Here is an 11,810-nt window from a genome sequence, read left to right on the forward strand (position 1 = left end):
TTGCATTGGCTTTTTTAGCTGCCGCGTCACACTGTTGGCTCATGTCAAGTTTGTGGTCAACCAAGACTCCTAGATCCTTTTCACATGTACTGCTCTCAAGCCAGGTGTCACCCATCTTGTATTTGTGCCTCTCATTTTTTTTGCCCAAGTGCAATACTTTACATTTCTCCCTGTTAAAGTTCATCTTGTTTGTTTTTGCCCAGTTCTCTAATCTGTCAAGGTCGTTTTGAAGTGTGATCCTGTCCTCTGGGGTGTTAGCCACCCCTCCCAGTTAAGGTTAAGGGGTGATAGCCATGTTCAAATATATAAAAGGATGTCACATAGAGGAGGGAGAAAGGTTGTTTTCTGCTGCTCCAGAGAAGCGGACACGGAGCAATGGAGCCAAACTACAAGAAAGAAGATTCCACCTAAACATTAGGAAGAACCTCCTGACAGTAAGAGCTGTTCGACAGTGGAATTTGCTGCCAATGAGTGTGGTGGAGTCTCCTTCTTTGGAGTTCTTTAAGCAGAGGCTTGACAACCATATGTCAGGAGTGCTCTGATGGTGTTTCCTGCTTGGCAGGGGGTTGGACTCGATGGCCCTTGTGGTCTATTCCAACTCTATGATTCTATGATTCTATGAAAGACCCTCTCAAGGCAAATCTTTAAAAATGCAGCATAAACACCAACAATTGGGAAACACTGGTCTGCGAGTGATCTAGCTGGAGAACAGCCTTTACCAAAGGTGTTATGGGCTTTGAAGACACTGGAACTCAGGACGAAAGGGAGAAATGTTCTAAGACAAAGGTATGTTTGGCAAACTCTCACCATGATCAACTCCCGTCCAGAAAACTATGTCCCCACTGTGGAAGGACGTGTGGATCCAGAATTATTTGACCTGGAGGTGATCTTGTGTACACTATTTTAGAGTCTGTTTCCGAACCATATAGCATATAAACACCCCACAAAATCTCTTATCCCAGACAGTGAAAACTGAGCTGGAAAAAGAACATGACATAACAAACATTGTGTGGTATGCACAAATGATTCCAGTTATCAATAAAAACATGGAAATACGTATTTGTGTCACCAAAGCTTTTAAGCATCCACACAGTTAGTTTTGTTACATTTATTTACGGGGGGGGGGCTGCAAAGTGGGGTCTGGAACAGACACCCTTGGATGTGTCAGCTCCATTCACAGTAGCCAAACACTGGAAGGATATGAAGGGAGGGACAGTCGATCACTGGCATCACAAAGTTTCATTTGTTGTCTTCCTTAGTTGAAGGGATGACCTAAAGGAACCTCAGCAAAGTATGAGTCCAAGGACAAGGCAAAAGAAAGAACTAATAATATGGTGAGGAAGAGAAGGGTCTACATTAAGCAATGAAGGATGCTGGCCAGAAGCCAGAGCAGCTGGTGGAAGCGATTCTAACTAGGCAATGAGAGAAAAAGGAGGGCTTTGCCGAAACAATGAGTGGCAGAAGCTAAAGAAAGGGGGAGAACAAGGGGAGAAAGAGGGAGCAGAACATATTCTGGAATTCTCTGCAGTTGGTAAGGCTAACATGGCACATCATCGGGTGTCCCATAAAGCTAGGGAGTTTAGTTTAGTGGATTCCATCTAGGAGAGGAAGAGGAAAGAAAGATGCATGGCTGCAACTGCATACAGCCCCTACCTCGGTGCTTGCCTAGCCCTGCCCTGTTTGTTGTCATTTGAAGACATGCAGAACTATCCCAGAGTCTTGGGTCATCAGAGCCATTGTTTGTGCCCATTGGGCTGGTTCTCTCCCCAGCAGAGTTGGCTGCCTCCATGAGGCAACAACAAAACCTTGGCTGAACAATCCTTGTTCCGGGATTCTTCCTCTTAACCCAAGAGTGCCCAAAGCTGCTATCCCCAAGGCTTAAGGTCCCTCTGTTCAGACATACAAGCACTGTATGCCAGGCCTTCTCTCCCCACCGCTTCTCCTTTCTGTAGAACCATTCTGCCCTTAAGCTCTCTCCCTTCTTCCCTCTCAAGAGAATTTCTTTCCATCCTTCAATCGGGGAATTATCAATCCATAGTTAATGTCTCAAAGAGAAATTCAGCAGACAAAGCAGGGATGAGGAACCTGTAGTGCCCTCCAGATGTGGTTGGACTCCCATCAGCCCCAGTGATTCTGCATTCAGGTTGCAGTCCACCAATATCCAGAGGTCCACAGGTTTCCCATCCCTGCCTTAAAGGTCTCCATGGTTTGCAGGTTCCCCATCCTCAGGCTCAAGCCTCTCTAGAAGCTCTGTCCTCTGATCCTCCCATTGCCCACTCTCCATCTATTAACTGTAGTTAAAAGATGAGGATTGTTACACCTGCGACAAAACCCTGATGGCTCCTGGGTTTAGTATTTTACCAAAAACAAGTATTGTACAAGAGAGGTAAGAAGTTGTACACATTACATCACAATCTGTCAGGGGGGAAACTGCTGCACTTTGTACCCGTGAAAGAGGCTGCCATAAGACATTGCACTTTCTCAGGGAAAGTACATGCACCCAAGACTGAAAATTCCAATTTCATCTCCCCTACAACTAAACAACAACAACAACCACCCCAGTTTATAAAGTGCCACCATTTGCTGCTGTTGCATGACACTCCAGATCATCTCCCTGAGCCAACTGCCTCACTCTGTTTAAGATGTGCCAGCCAGGATGTGTCAATATGGACAGAAATCCTCATTCTATGTAACACAGTGATCTTTGAGGGGGTTTTCCTTTGATTTCATTTCTTCAGCAGCTGGGAATGAAACCTGAGCTGGAAACCCAGGACAAGGGGAAGTGTGGTTTCTTACCCTTTTCCTCCACTGAAAATCAGCTCTCTCAACTGCTTTGACTCCCTCCAAGGAAATACATATCTTTACTGAGCAAAATAAAAATGGCAAATGTGTTACACATAGGTATGGATGAATCTGTCAGTTTTGCTTTCTCCCTATTTCTGTTTTTTTCCAATCTGAAGTTCAGTTCTCCATGTTTCTGTATAGGTTTGTTTGTTTGTTTGTTAAAGTCCATGTGGAAATACCTCAGCATTTTAATGCAAAGTTCTCTTTATATATACTTGTATACAATTTTGCCTAATGTACACATTTTTGCAAAGCAATATCCCCAATATAATGTATTTTATATATTATGTGCATGAATATATGCATTTTGTAAACACTTTACTCTAGTGTAAATTTTGAAGGGTGGCTGTGTTTCAGTGTGTGTATTGTTTTAGAAAGTAAAACTTTGGTAGGTTCACCTTTAAATGTGAATGGAATTGGTTTTTTCTCTCATCCCTCACTATGCATCAACTCATAAGAAAGCCTTCTGGATTTTGGGATGCTAACTATGAAATGCTCTCCTCATGGACTTCCCAATGCAGATCCAGATGCTGCTGACTTTGATGGCTAAAAACATATGCCTTGACCAAAGCTTTTGGCTAACTGGAGATGGGAGTTGAGTGCCCTGCCCTCACTGATGTGATGATTTTTTGTCAATTTGCTGTATTTTGATGTTTTTCTGTTTGATTTTAATGTCATTTTGGTTTGGCAATATTATATTGTCTATGCTGTTTTATTGTAACATGCATCAGTCTGTAGTCAATGTAGCTTGTGGGAGCAAATCAACCCCGGGGTAATGGCACCTCAAAGGAACTTGAGCAGCAGCTCCAGCCAATTAGGACATGGCTTGAGTGGAGATCCCCACCCTATATGCTGGCACACTCTTGGGAGCGAGATTATTGTGTGCAGAACAGTCAGGGCATATGGTGCCCTTTATCTTTGCACAGAAGGGAGGGTCTCTGCAACCTTGCCTTTTCTTGCGGGACAAGCTCCACCTGCCAACATACAGCATACCTGTTAAAGAGGCTAGGACCTGTGTCGTAAACAGATGCTGAAGCTATGCAAGAAACTTGGGGGGATTCATACTTGGCCATGCATTTTAGTTTGCTGTCCTAATATAGACTTTAGCAGCTTATTCTACTTTAGGCCTTTTATCTCTTTAACAGTTGCACAAGGCAGAGATGTTTGGCAAGTGTTGGGTTTTCAAGCCCCAGCAGCAGTGTGAGTGACATGACAATTAACACTTGCTACAATCTCCCTCTACAAGGTACAAGGTCCAGTAGGACTAATGCTCAATGGGTTGGCCAGTGTTGGGATTGCCTTACATGACAATCACTTGGGGTTGTTTAGCAGAGAAGCACTGATGCATTGGACTGTGTGAGTTTTGACAGAGTGGATGTGTGTTCTAGGACTCAGTGATTGGAACTTGCCATTTCCAGGGGTTGAGGTGACACTAGCATTTAGCCTATTCCATCAAGAGTCTATTGGGCAGCTCCTCCTCTGCCTTGCAGGGTATAAAGGACTGTGTTGTACTTGCATAGCTGCCACTGTCAAGATGGTGACACCCAGCTTGGCTCTTCTCTTCCTTGGCATCATAGCGGCCAAGAATGATGCCATCATCATGGAGAGATGCAAACTGGCAGCCATCCTGAGGGACAAGGGCATGGAAGGCTTTGCGGGCACCAGAATAGAAGAGTGTGAGTGTCCCTTGTATTGTTCTGTGTGTGCATGGGTGCACGCAGGAATGTAGATTTGTGGGTGGGGAGGGGGCAGAAATTTGGTTGGGTTCACATTATAATGAGAACTCATACTTCACTTGCACTTTCCCCAAACATGTGAACCAAATAGCAGCCAGCCTGAGAAATTCGCACTTCTCCAAATTTTGCATTGCAGTTCTACAACTGACAAATGAGTACAAAATAGCTTATGTTGGGGAAAGTGAGCCTAAAAATGTGTATATACATGAAAATAAATTAGCCAAGGTTGCTTATAAAATGTGCTTATTAGGAGAAATGTGCTCTAAAATGCTGGTGATTCTTCAGGGTTTATTTAAGTGAATGAAGACGTAGAAATCTGGTAAACTGAACTGTAGATTGGAAAAAATGATAAATCAGTAGATTCACCCATCCCTGATCAGTAGCCCCTGCAGTCCAATATTGCCTGGCTGGACCATCCAGTCAGCATCCTCTTCTCACAGTGGCCAACCTGATGCCTGTGGGAAACCTGAAAGCAGGACCCAAGCACAAGACCACCACTCTCCCCTCCTGGGGTTCCCAGCATTCAGAAGCATCGCTGCCTAGGACTGTGACGTGAAGCCACGAGGCTTCCTAGCCGCCCTTGGGATCTCTTTCCGCCTTCACACATTCGTCTATTCCTCTTTTAAAGCCATGTCAGCTGGTGGCCATCATGCTTCCTGGGGGAGCGAGTTCAAAATTATAGCTATGTGCTGTGTGAAGTACTTTTTTAAAAAAAATCTGTCCTGAATCTTCCAACATTCAGCTTCACTGGATGACCACGACTTCTAGTGTTGGGGGAGACGGGACCTTTCTCTATCCACTTTCTTTGTGTCATGCAGATTTTAACTACATTTGACATGGTTCTCCCCTCTCCATGATATCCTCACAACCACCCTGTGAGGCAGGTTAAGCTGAGAGACTGTGGCTAGCCTAAAGTCACCCAGTGATGATTGTGGATGAGTGATGATTTGAACTCTTGTCACCCAACTCAAGAACTATATGCCAGTTTCATATCATGAGTAAGAATTTCATCTATTTCTATACAGTGATTACTTCCCTTTAGGCTACCCAAAATTATTATCCAGGGGCAGCTGCCTAATCCCCTCATCCCTTCCATTACCCTTCCTTAACCCTATACATTTGTAATATTTGTCAATTGATTTTCAAAACAGCAGCCTTTTAAATAACTCATCAATCTGTAAGAGCCTATCTTAAATGCTACGTCTGGGACCCGCTCCAGTTCTGTACAATGAGGAATCCAAAGTTGAGATGTTTTACCTGCCTCAGGTGAACTTTAATCTGTTTGCTCCTGCCTCTAGGGATTTGTTTGGTGTCTCACACAAGTGGCTTCAACACATCAGCCCTTAACGTGGGGCCAACGGCCAGCAATTATGGGATCTTCTTACTCAGTGGAAGGTGGTGGTGCAGAGATGCCAAGACCCTGGACACACGCAACCATTGTAACTTGAGTTGTGGTGGTAAGAAGTTATATCCTTACAACCTCAATCCACTTTTTGTGGGCTTGTGGCTTCTGGATGGAAATATAGCCAGTGCTGGAGATTGGTGAGGGAGCAGAGCTGCCCCAGACTTGTCAAGGGGCCCACTAGTGAAGTTCCCATATTGACTCTCACTTGTTGATGGGCCCAATGCCAAGGAAGAAGAGCTCCAGAGATCCTTTGCAATGGTGCAGGAAATCCTGGAGCACCCCGCCAACCTTGCCCATGCATAGTAGCTCACATACAATGTCCATGCCTCTGAAAAGATTAAGTTCTTGGCTTCCTAGCCCTGTAAGTATTCAGTGTGTCATAAGGATAAAGTGGGACAGCTTTTGCTAACCTGTAGTCCTCCAGAAGTTTTGGATGACAGCTCTATCAGCCTGGCTAGATGGGAGATGTCTTCCAAAACATCTTGAGGACAACGGGTTGGCAAAGACTGGAACAGGGGATATCAAGATTCACACGGGCTGAACTTTTGTTCCCCAATCAGCAGAAAGTAATTGGACAAAAAGTACTATCTTCGTACTCCTCTCAACTCCTCAATATAGCCAAAGATCAGGGGTGATGGGAGTGATTTATGGCTCAAAACATTTGGAGGGCACCACATTGGCTCCCCTTGATCAAATGCACTTTGAACTCAGGATGACATAAATTGAGAGAAGGAAAGCTCATCTCCCCACTGAAAACACTTAGAATAATATTTTTTAAATAATAATTTTATCATTTATACCCTGCTATTTGGGCATTAGATCAACTTTCTGACCAATTGTTATTCAACAGTCTATCACAACTTTTCTACGATAGTCCCTTCTGCTTGCTGCAACCTAAACATGAGGGTCCTTCTCTCATTAGTTAACTCACACCATGTATTTAATGATAATTACTTTTCAGCTCATTCTCCGACTCTTCCCCCTCTCCCGACTCTCATCTTTCCTTCAGCTCTCCAGGATGACAACATTACAGATGACATTGACTGTGCAAAGAGGGTCGTGCAAGGAAAGAAGGGCTTCAAAGCATGGTAAACAGATAGTCTTAATCTAGGTCAGCTGCAGGATAGACCTATGGGACTTCAAACTCTGCTAGATACTCATCTTTTTCCATAGGTGCCTGGAGATCTTGTCTAGGCTTAGGAGCCAATCCTTATTTATGGTTGTCACCAACCCTGTTCTTTCCCCCACGTCCTCAGACACATACAAGGAAAATGTATATGCCTATCCTCTGAGCTGGGAACTTTGGCAAAAGGTGGGGCATTGCTGCTGACTGTAGACACCAAGGTTGTCTGCACCAAGTCAATAACCAGTGTGGTGTAGTGACTAAAGTGCCGGACCTGGGATTTTGTGGGGATTAAATAAGGAGGGGGAGAACCATGAGCTCCTTGGAGAAAAAGTGGCTAATAAACATATTTTACTCAGAATATTACTCAGAGTAAACATATTTACTCAGAATAAATCCATTGAAATTAATGCGGAAATCATAACACAAGGAAATAATGCATTGGAGAACACCTACAATGGAAGAGAATCTGTGCCTGATCTTAGCTAAGAACATAAAGGATAGCTGAGCCAGAGATGTCATCCAACTCTGTAAATGAGTGCCACCAATGCTGTTCCCACAGTGTGGCAAATCAGGACAAATGTCCCAAGTCCCATGCTTTTGGGGGGGGGGAGCTTTATGCAGAGCTGCCAAGGTGGGGGACTGCTGCTCCTACTCCTCTCGCCCTAGATTTAAAAACATTTTGCTGCTGCTAACGCAGCCTGTTCTTCCTCAGAGTGCTGTATTCTGGGCAAGGTGGCTGTGCTGCTGCCACTTTGCCATGGGGGCTAGACATTTTTGTTTTAAAAAAGTCAAAAGTTTGGTTTTATTCTTGAAAAGATTTTCTAGCTGCTGCAGCAAAGCATAAACAGTATAGACACTCGCCCAGAATGCAGCATTCCTAGGAAGGAACTGGCTTCCTCAGAGTACATCTACTTGTTACATGTTTTCTACCCCAAAGTACAAAAGGCTTTTTGTTTACCCACCACTTTCCCTGGAAAAACCTGCTGTTTATTGCTGTATTAGAAGAAAAATCAATCCACAGAAAACCTGACTGGCATTTGTTCCAATTCTGCAGGAAACAGCAGCTTTTCCCAGGGGAAAGTGGCAGGCCAAGCTGAAATGTGGATGAGCCCAGAATGGCAGCAAAACTATTTTAATTAGGAAGGACAGGATGGAGAGTGGGGGTAGCAGCAGGAGGTGGCCCCATACGGTGAGTGCCCTGGAGAGCCCCACAGAAAGGCAGGCAAGTGGGCAATTGAGTATGATTTGCCCTGGGTACCAACCCTACCCAACCAGATAAATAACAAACAGCAATGGACAAAAATATTCCAACTATAGCATAAACACTTGTTTTATGGCATTCATGCAGGAGCAGGAGCAGCACTTTTGTCTCCCTAATTATGCATCTTTTGAGTTGTTTGACCAAGGATTTCTCATTACAGGAGAGCTTGGGGAAAATATTGCAAGGGACAAGAAATGAAACAATATGTTGCACACTGTGATCTTGAAAAAATCACCCCTATGACACTGGTCCCAGCAACAAAACTTCACCCAAAACCTACCACCCCCCCAATGAAGAAGGATCAAATCACCCCTATGACACTGGTCCCAGCAACAAAACTTCATCCAAAACCTACCACCCCCCCAATGAAGAAGGATCAAATCACCCCTATGACACTCGTCCCAGCAACAAAACTTCACCCAAAACCTACCACCCCCCCAATGAAGAAGGATCAAATCACCCCTATGACACTGGTCCCAGCAACAAAACTTCACCCAAAACCTACCACCCCCCCAATGAAGAAGGATCAAATCACCCCTATGACACTCGTCCCAGCAACAAAACTTCACCCAAAACCTACCACCCCCCCAATGAAGAAGGATCAAATCACCCCTATGACACTCGTCCCAGCAACAAAACTTCACCCAAAACCTACCAACACCTCATTGAAAGAAGATCGGCCGAAGACCACTCTCCCAGCAAAGGGTCCCCCAAAACCTACTGTCCCAGTAAAGGAGCCCACAAAAGCCATGATCCCAGTCAAGGCTCCCCCAAAACCTACCATCTCAATCAAGGAGCCTGCACGCTCCACTCTCCCTGAAAATGGTCTCCCAAAATTCACTGCCTCATTGAAGGAAACACCAAACTCCATCATCCCAGCCAATGGACGTCCCAAACTGACTGTGCCAGTCAAGGAATCCTCAATCTCTACTCTCCCAGCTGACATTCGTCCCAGACACATTTTGAACCAGGACGACAAATAGTGGCAAGACTCTGTGCTTTTAAGTTAAAAGCCCCAAACTTCCACATACATGTCATGATACTGCCTCAGTTTTCCAGATATGGATCCACCCTCACATCTACTTCTTTTTTTAAAAAAAAATGCTAACAACTGAATTTTAATCTTTCAGACTATTTGCTTGTAAATTAATGTTTTCTGCATCAAGAGAATGTTCCCAATAAAATTTACCATCTATTTTCAAATTCTCCACTTTCTTTACCTTCTTTCCAGAAAATGATGGTTTTATTTTTTATTTTTTATCTCTGTTTTTGTCTTTTTTTCTGTAATTTTCTTTTTTTTCTTTTTGTGATTTTAAAAATTCTTTTTTCAATAAATATCATTAAAAATTTTTTTTTAAAAAAATTACCATCTAATTTCATATGCAGGTCTACAGACAGCAAACTTACTGTGTTGGACTCAGTTATATTGTGTGGGCCAGTAATATTTAGATTCTCCCTTCAGCCCCACAAAAAGCCTCTTCAGGAGATCTGGAACAGCAAGGAAAATAGTGCTGCAGAGGGAACTGGTGAAGATTTCCACCTGGCCCTCTTCCTCCAGTGGGAAGTCTTCATTTTTCACAGTCATCTTTTTCACAGAGGGGCAAATCCAGATTACACTCAAGGGTGTGAGATGTTCGCAATGTAATAGGAAATTTATTGTCGTTTAATTGTGTCCGACTCTTCGTGAACCCATGGACCAGAGCACACCAGGCACTCCTGTCTTCCACTGCCTCCTGCAGTTTGGTCAAACTCATGCTGGTAGCTTCGAGAACACTGTCCAACCATCTTGTCCTCTGTCGTCCCCTTCTCTTTGTGCCAACCATCTCGTCCTCTGTCGTCCCCTTCTCTTTGTGCTCTCCATCTTTCCCAGCATCAGGGTCTTTTCCAGGGAGTCTTCTCTTCTCATGAGGTGGCCAAAGTATTGGAGCCTCAGCTTCAGGATCTGTCCTTCCAGTGAGCACTCAGGGCTGATTTCCTTCAGAATGGATAGGTTTGAACTTCTTGCAGTCCATGGGACCCTCAAGAGTCTCCTCCAGCACCATAATTCAAAAGCATCAATTCTTTGGCGATCAGCCTTCTTTATGGTCCAGCTCTCACTTCCATACATCACTACTGGGAAAACCAGAGCTTGAACTATATGGAGCTTTGTTGGCAAGGTGATGCCTGCTTTTTAAGATGCTGTCTAGGTTTGTCATTGCTTTTCTCACAAGAAGCAGGCGTCTTTTAATTTCGTGGCTGCTGTCACCCTCTGCAGTGATCATGGAGCCCAAGAAAGTAAAGTCTCTCACTGCCTCCATTTCTTCCCCTTCTATTTGCCAGGAGGTGATGGGCCCAGTGGCCATGATCTTCGTTTTTTTGATGTTGAGCTTCAGACCATATTTTGCGCTCTCCTCTTTCACCCTCATTAAAAGGTTCTTTAATTTCTCCTCACTTTCTGCCATCAAGGCTGTGTCATCTGCATATCTGAGGTTGTTGATATTTCTTCCAGTGATCTTAATTCCGGCTTGGGATTCATCCAGCCTATTTTTTCCCATGATGAATTCTGCATATAAGTTAAATAAGCAGGGAGACAATATACAGCCTTGTCGTACTCCTTTCCCAATTTTGAACCAATCAGTTGTTCCATATCCAGTTCTAATTGTAGCTTCTTGTCCCACAAAGATATTTTTCAGGAGACAGATGAGGTGATCAGGCACTCCCATTTCTTTAAGAACTTGCCATAGTTTGCTGTGGTCAACACAGTCAAAGACTTTTGCGTAGTCAATGAAGCATAAGCAGATGTTTTTCTGGAACTCTCTAGCTTTTTCCATAATCTTATTAAATCACCTTAAATAAATATACATGCAAGTGGTTCATTATAAAACTGTTTATAAATAAGGCAAGGTAACAATCTCTGAAAAATAATTTTCTAACTATCACTGACTTCATATTAAACACACAGCATCAAAAATAAACTTGAAAACTTCTTGTTTGCTAATTTAGTTTTATTGGATATAAATATAGCCATGGTGATATTTATCCAGTACTTGTGCCTTGAGGGCTAAATTAGGTGTTGTCTTTTAACATCCAAGGTTTTTTTTAGAATAGAAATTCCATCAGCGGGACTGCAGTGGGCATGGGGAAGTGAAGTCCTTCCTCCCTTGCAGCATTCCTGATAAAATCCCTCTGGAACTGGCATTTGCATTGGGAGGAAATCCCCCATTAGCAATGCACCTTGTCTGACACTTAGAGGAGCCCTCCACTTCCTGCAATTTTAGCCAAAAATATATACCGGTAGTTAACCAAGTTAACATTGTGAAAACTTACAGCTGCCCCCAAAGGAACCGAGAACTTGCGGTCATTTGAACTTTGGTGCCACCCCCTGCTAACTTTCTAGTATAGTTTCACAATGTGTTTTTAATGCATGGCACCCAAAACCGGACACAGTGAACCAGATGA

The 11,810-nt window shown here is 43.7% G+C and overlaps 1 protein-coding gene across 1 annotated transcript in view; it reads right to left on the bottom strand.

The window, feature by feature from the left end:
- The window catches only part of LOC310696750 (lysozyme C, milk isozyme-like), a 41,090-nt gene extending 30,679 nt beyond the window's left edge, over positions 1-10,411 (bottom strand). Inside the window, exon 1 of the mRNA XM_083482684.1 lies at positions 9,780-10,411. The gene's annotated coding sequence lies outside the window, so the exon portion shown is untranslated. The remainder of the gene's footprint in view (positions 1-9,779) is intronic.
- Between the last annotated feature and the right edge of the window lie 1,399 nt (positions 10,412-11,810).

This window comes from Podarcis liolepis (genome assembly GCF_965112155.1).
Source record: "Podarcis liolepis genome assembly, chromosome: 17".
NCBI classification, from domain to species: Eukaryota; Metazoa; Chordata; class Lepidosauria; order Squamata; family Lacertidae; genus Podarcis; species Podarcis liolepis.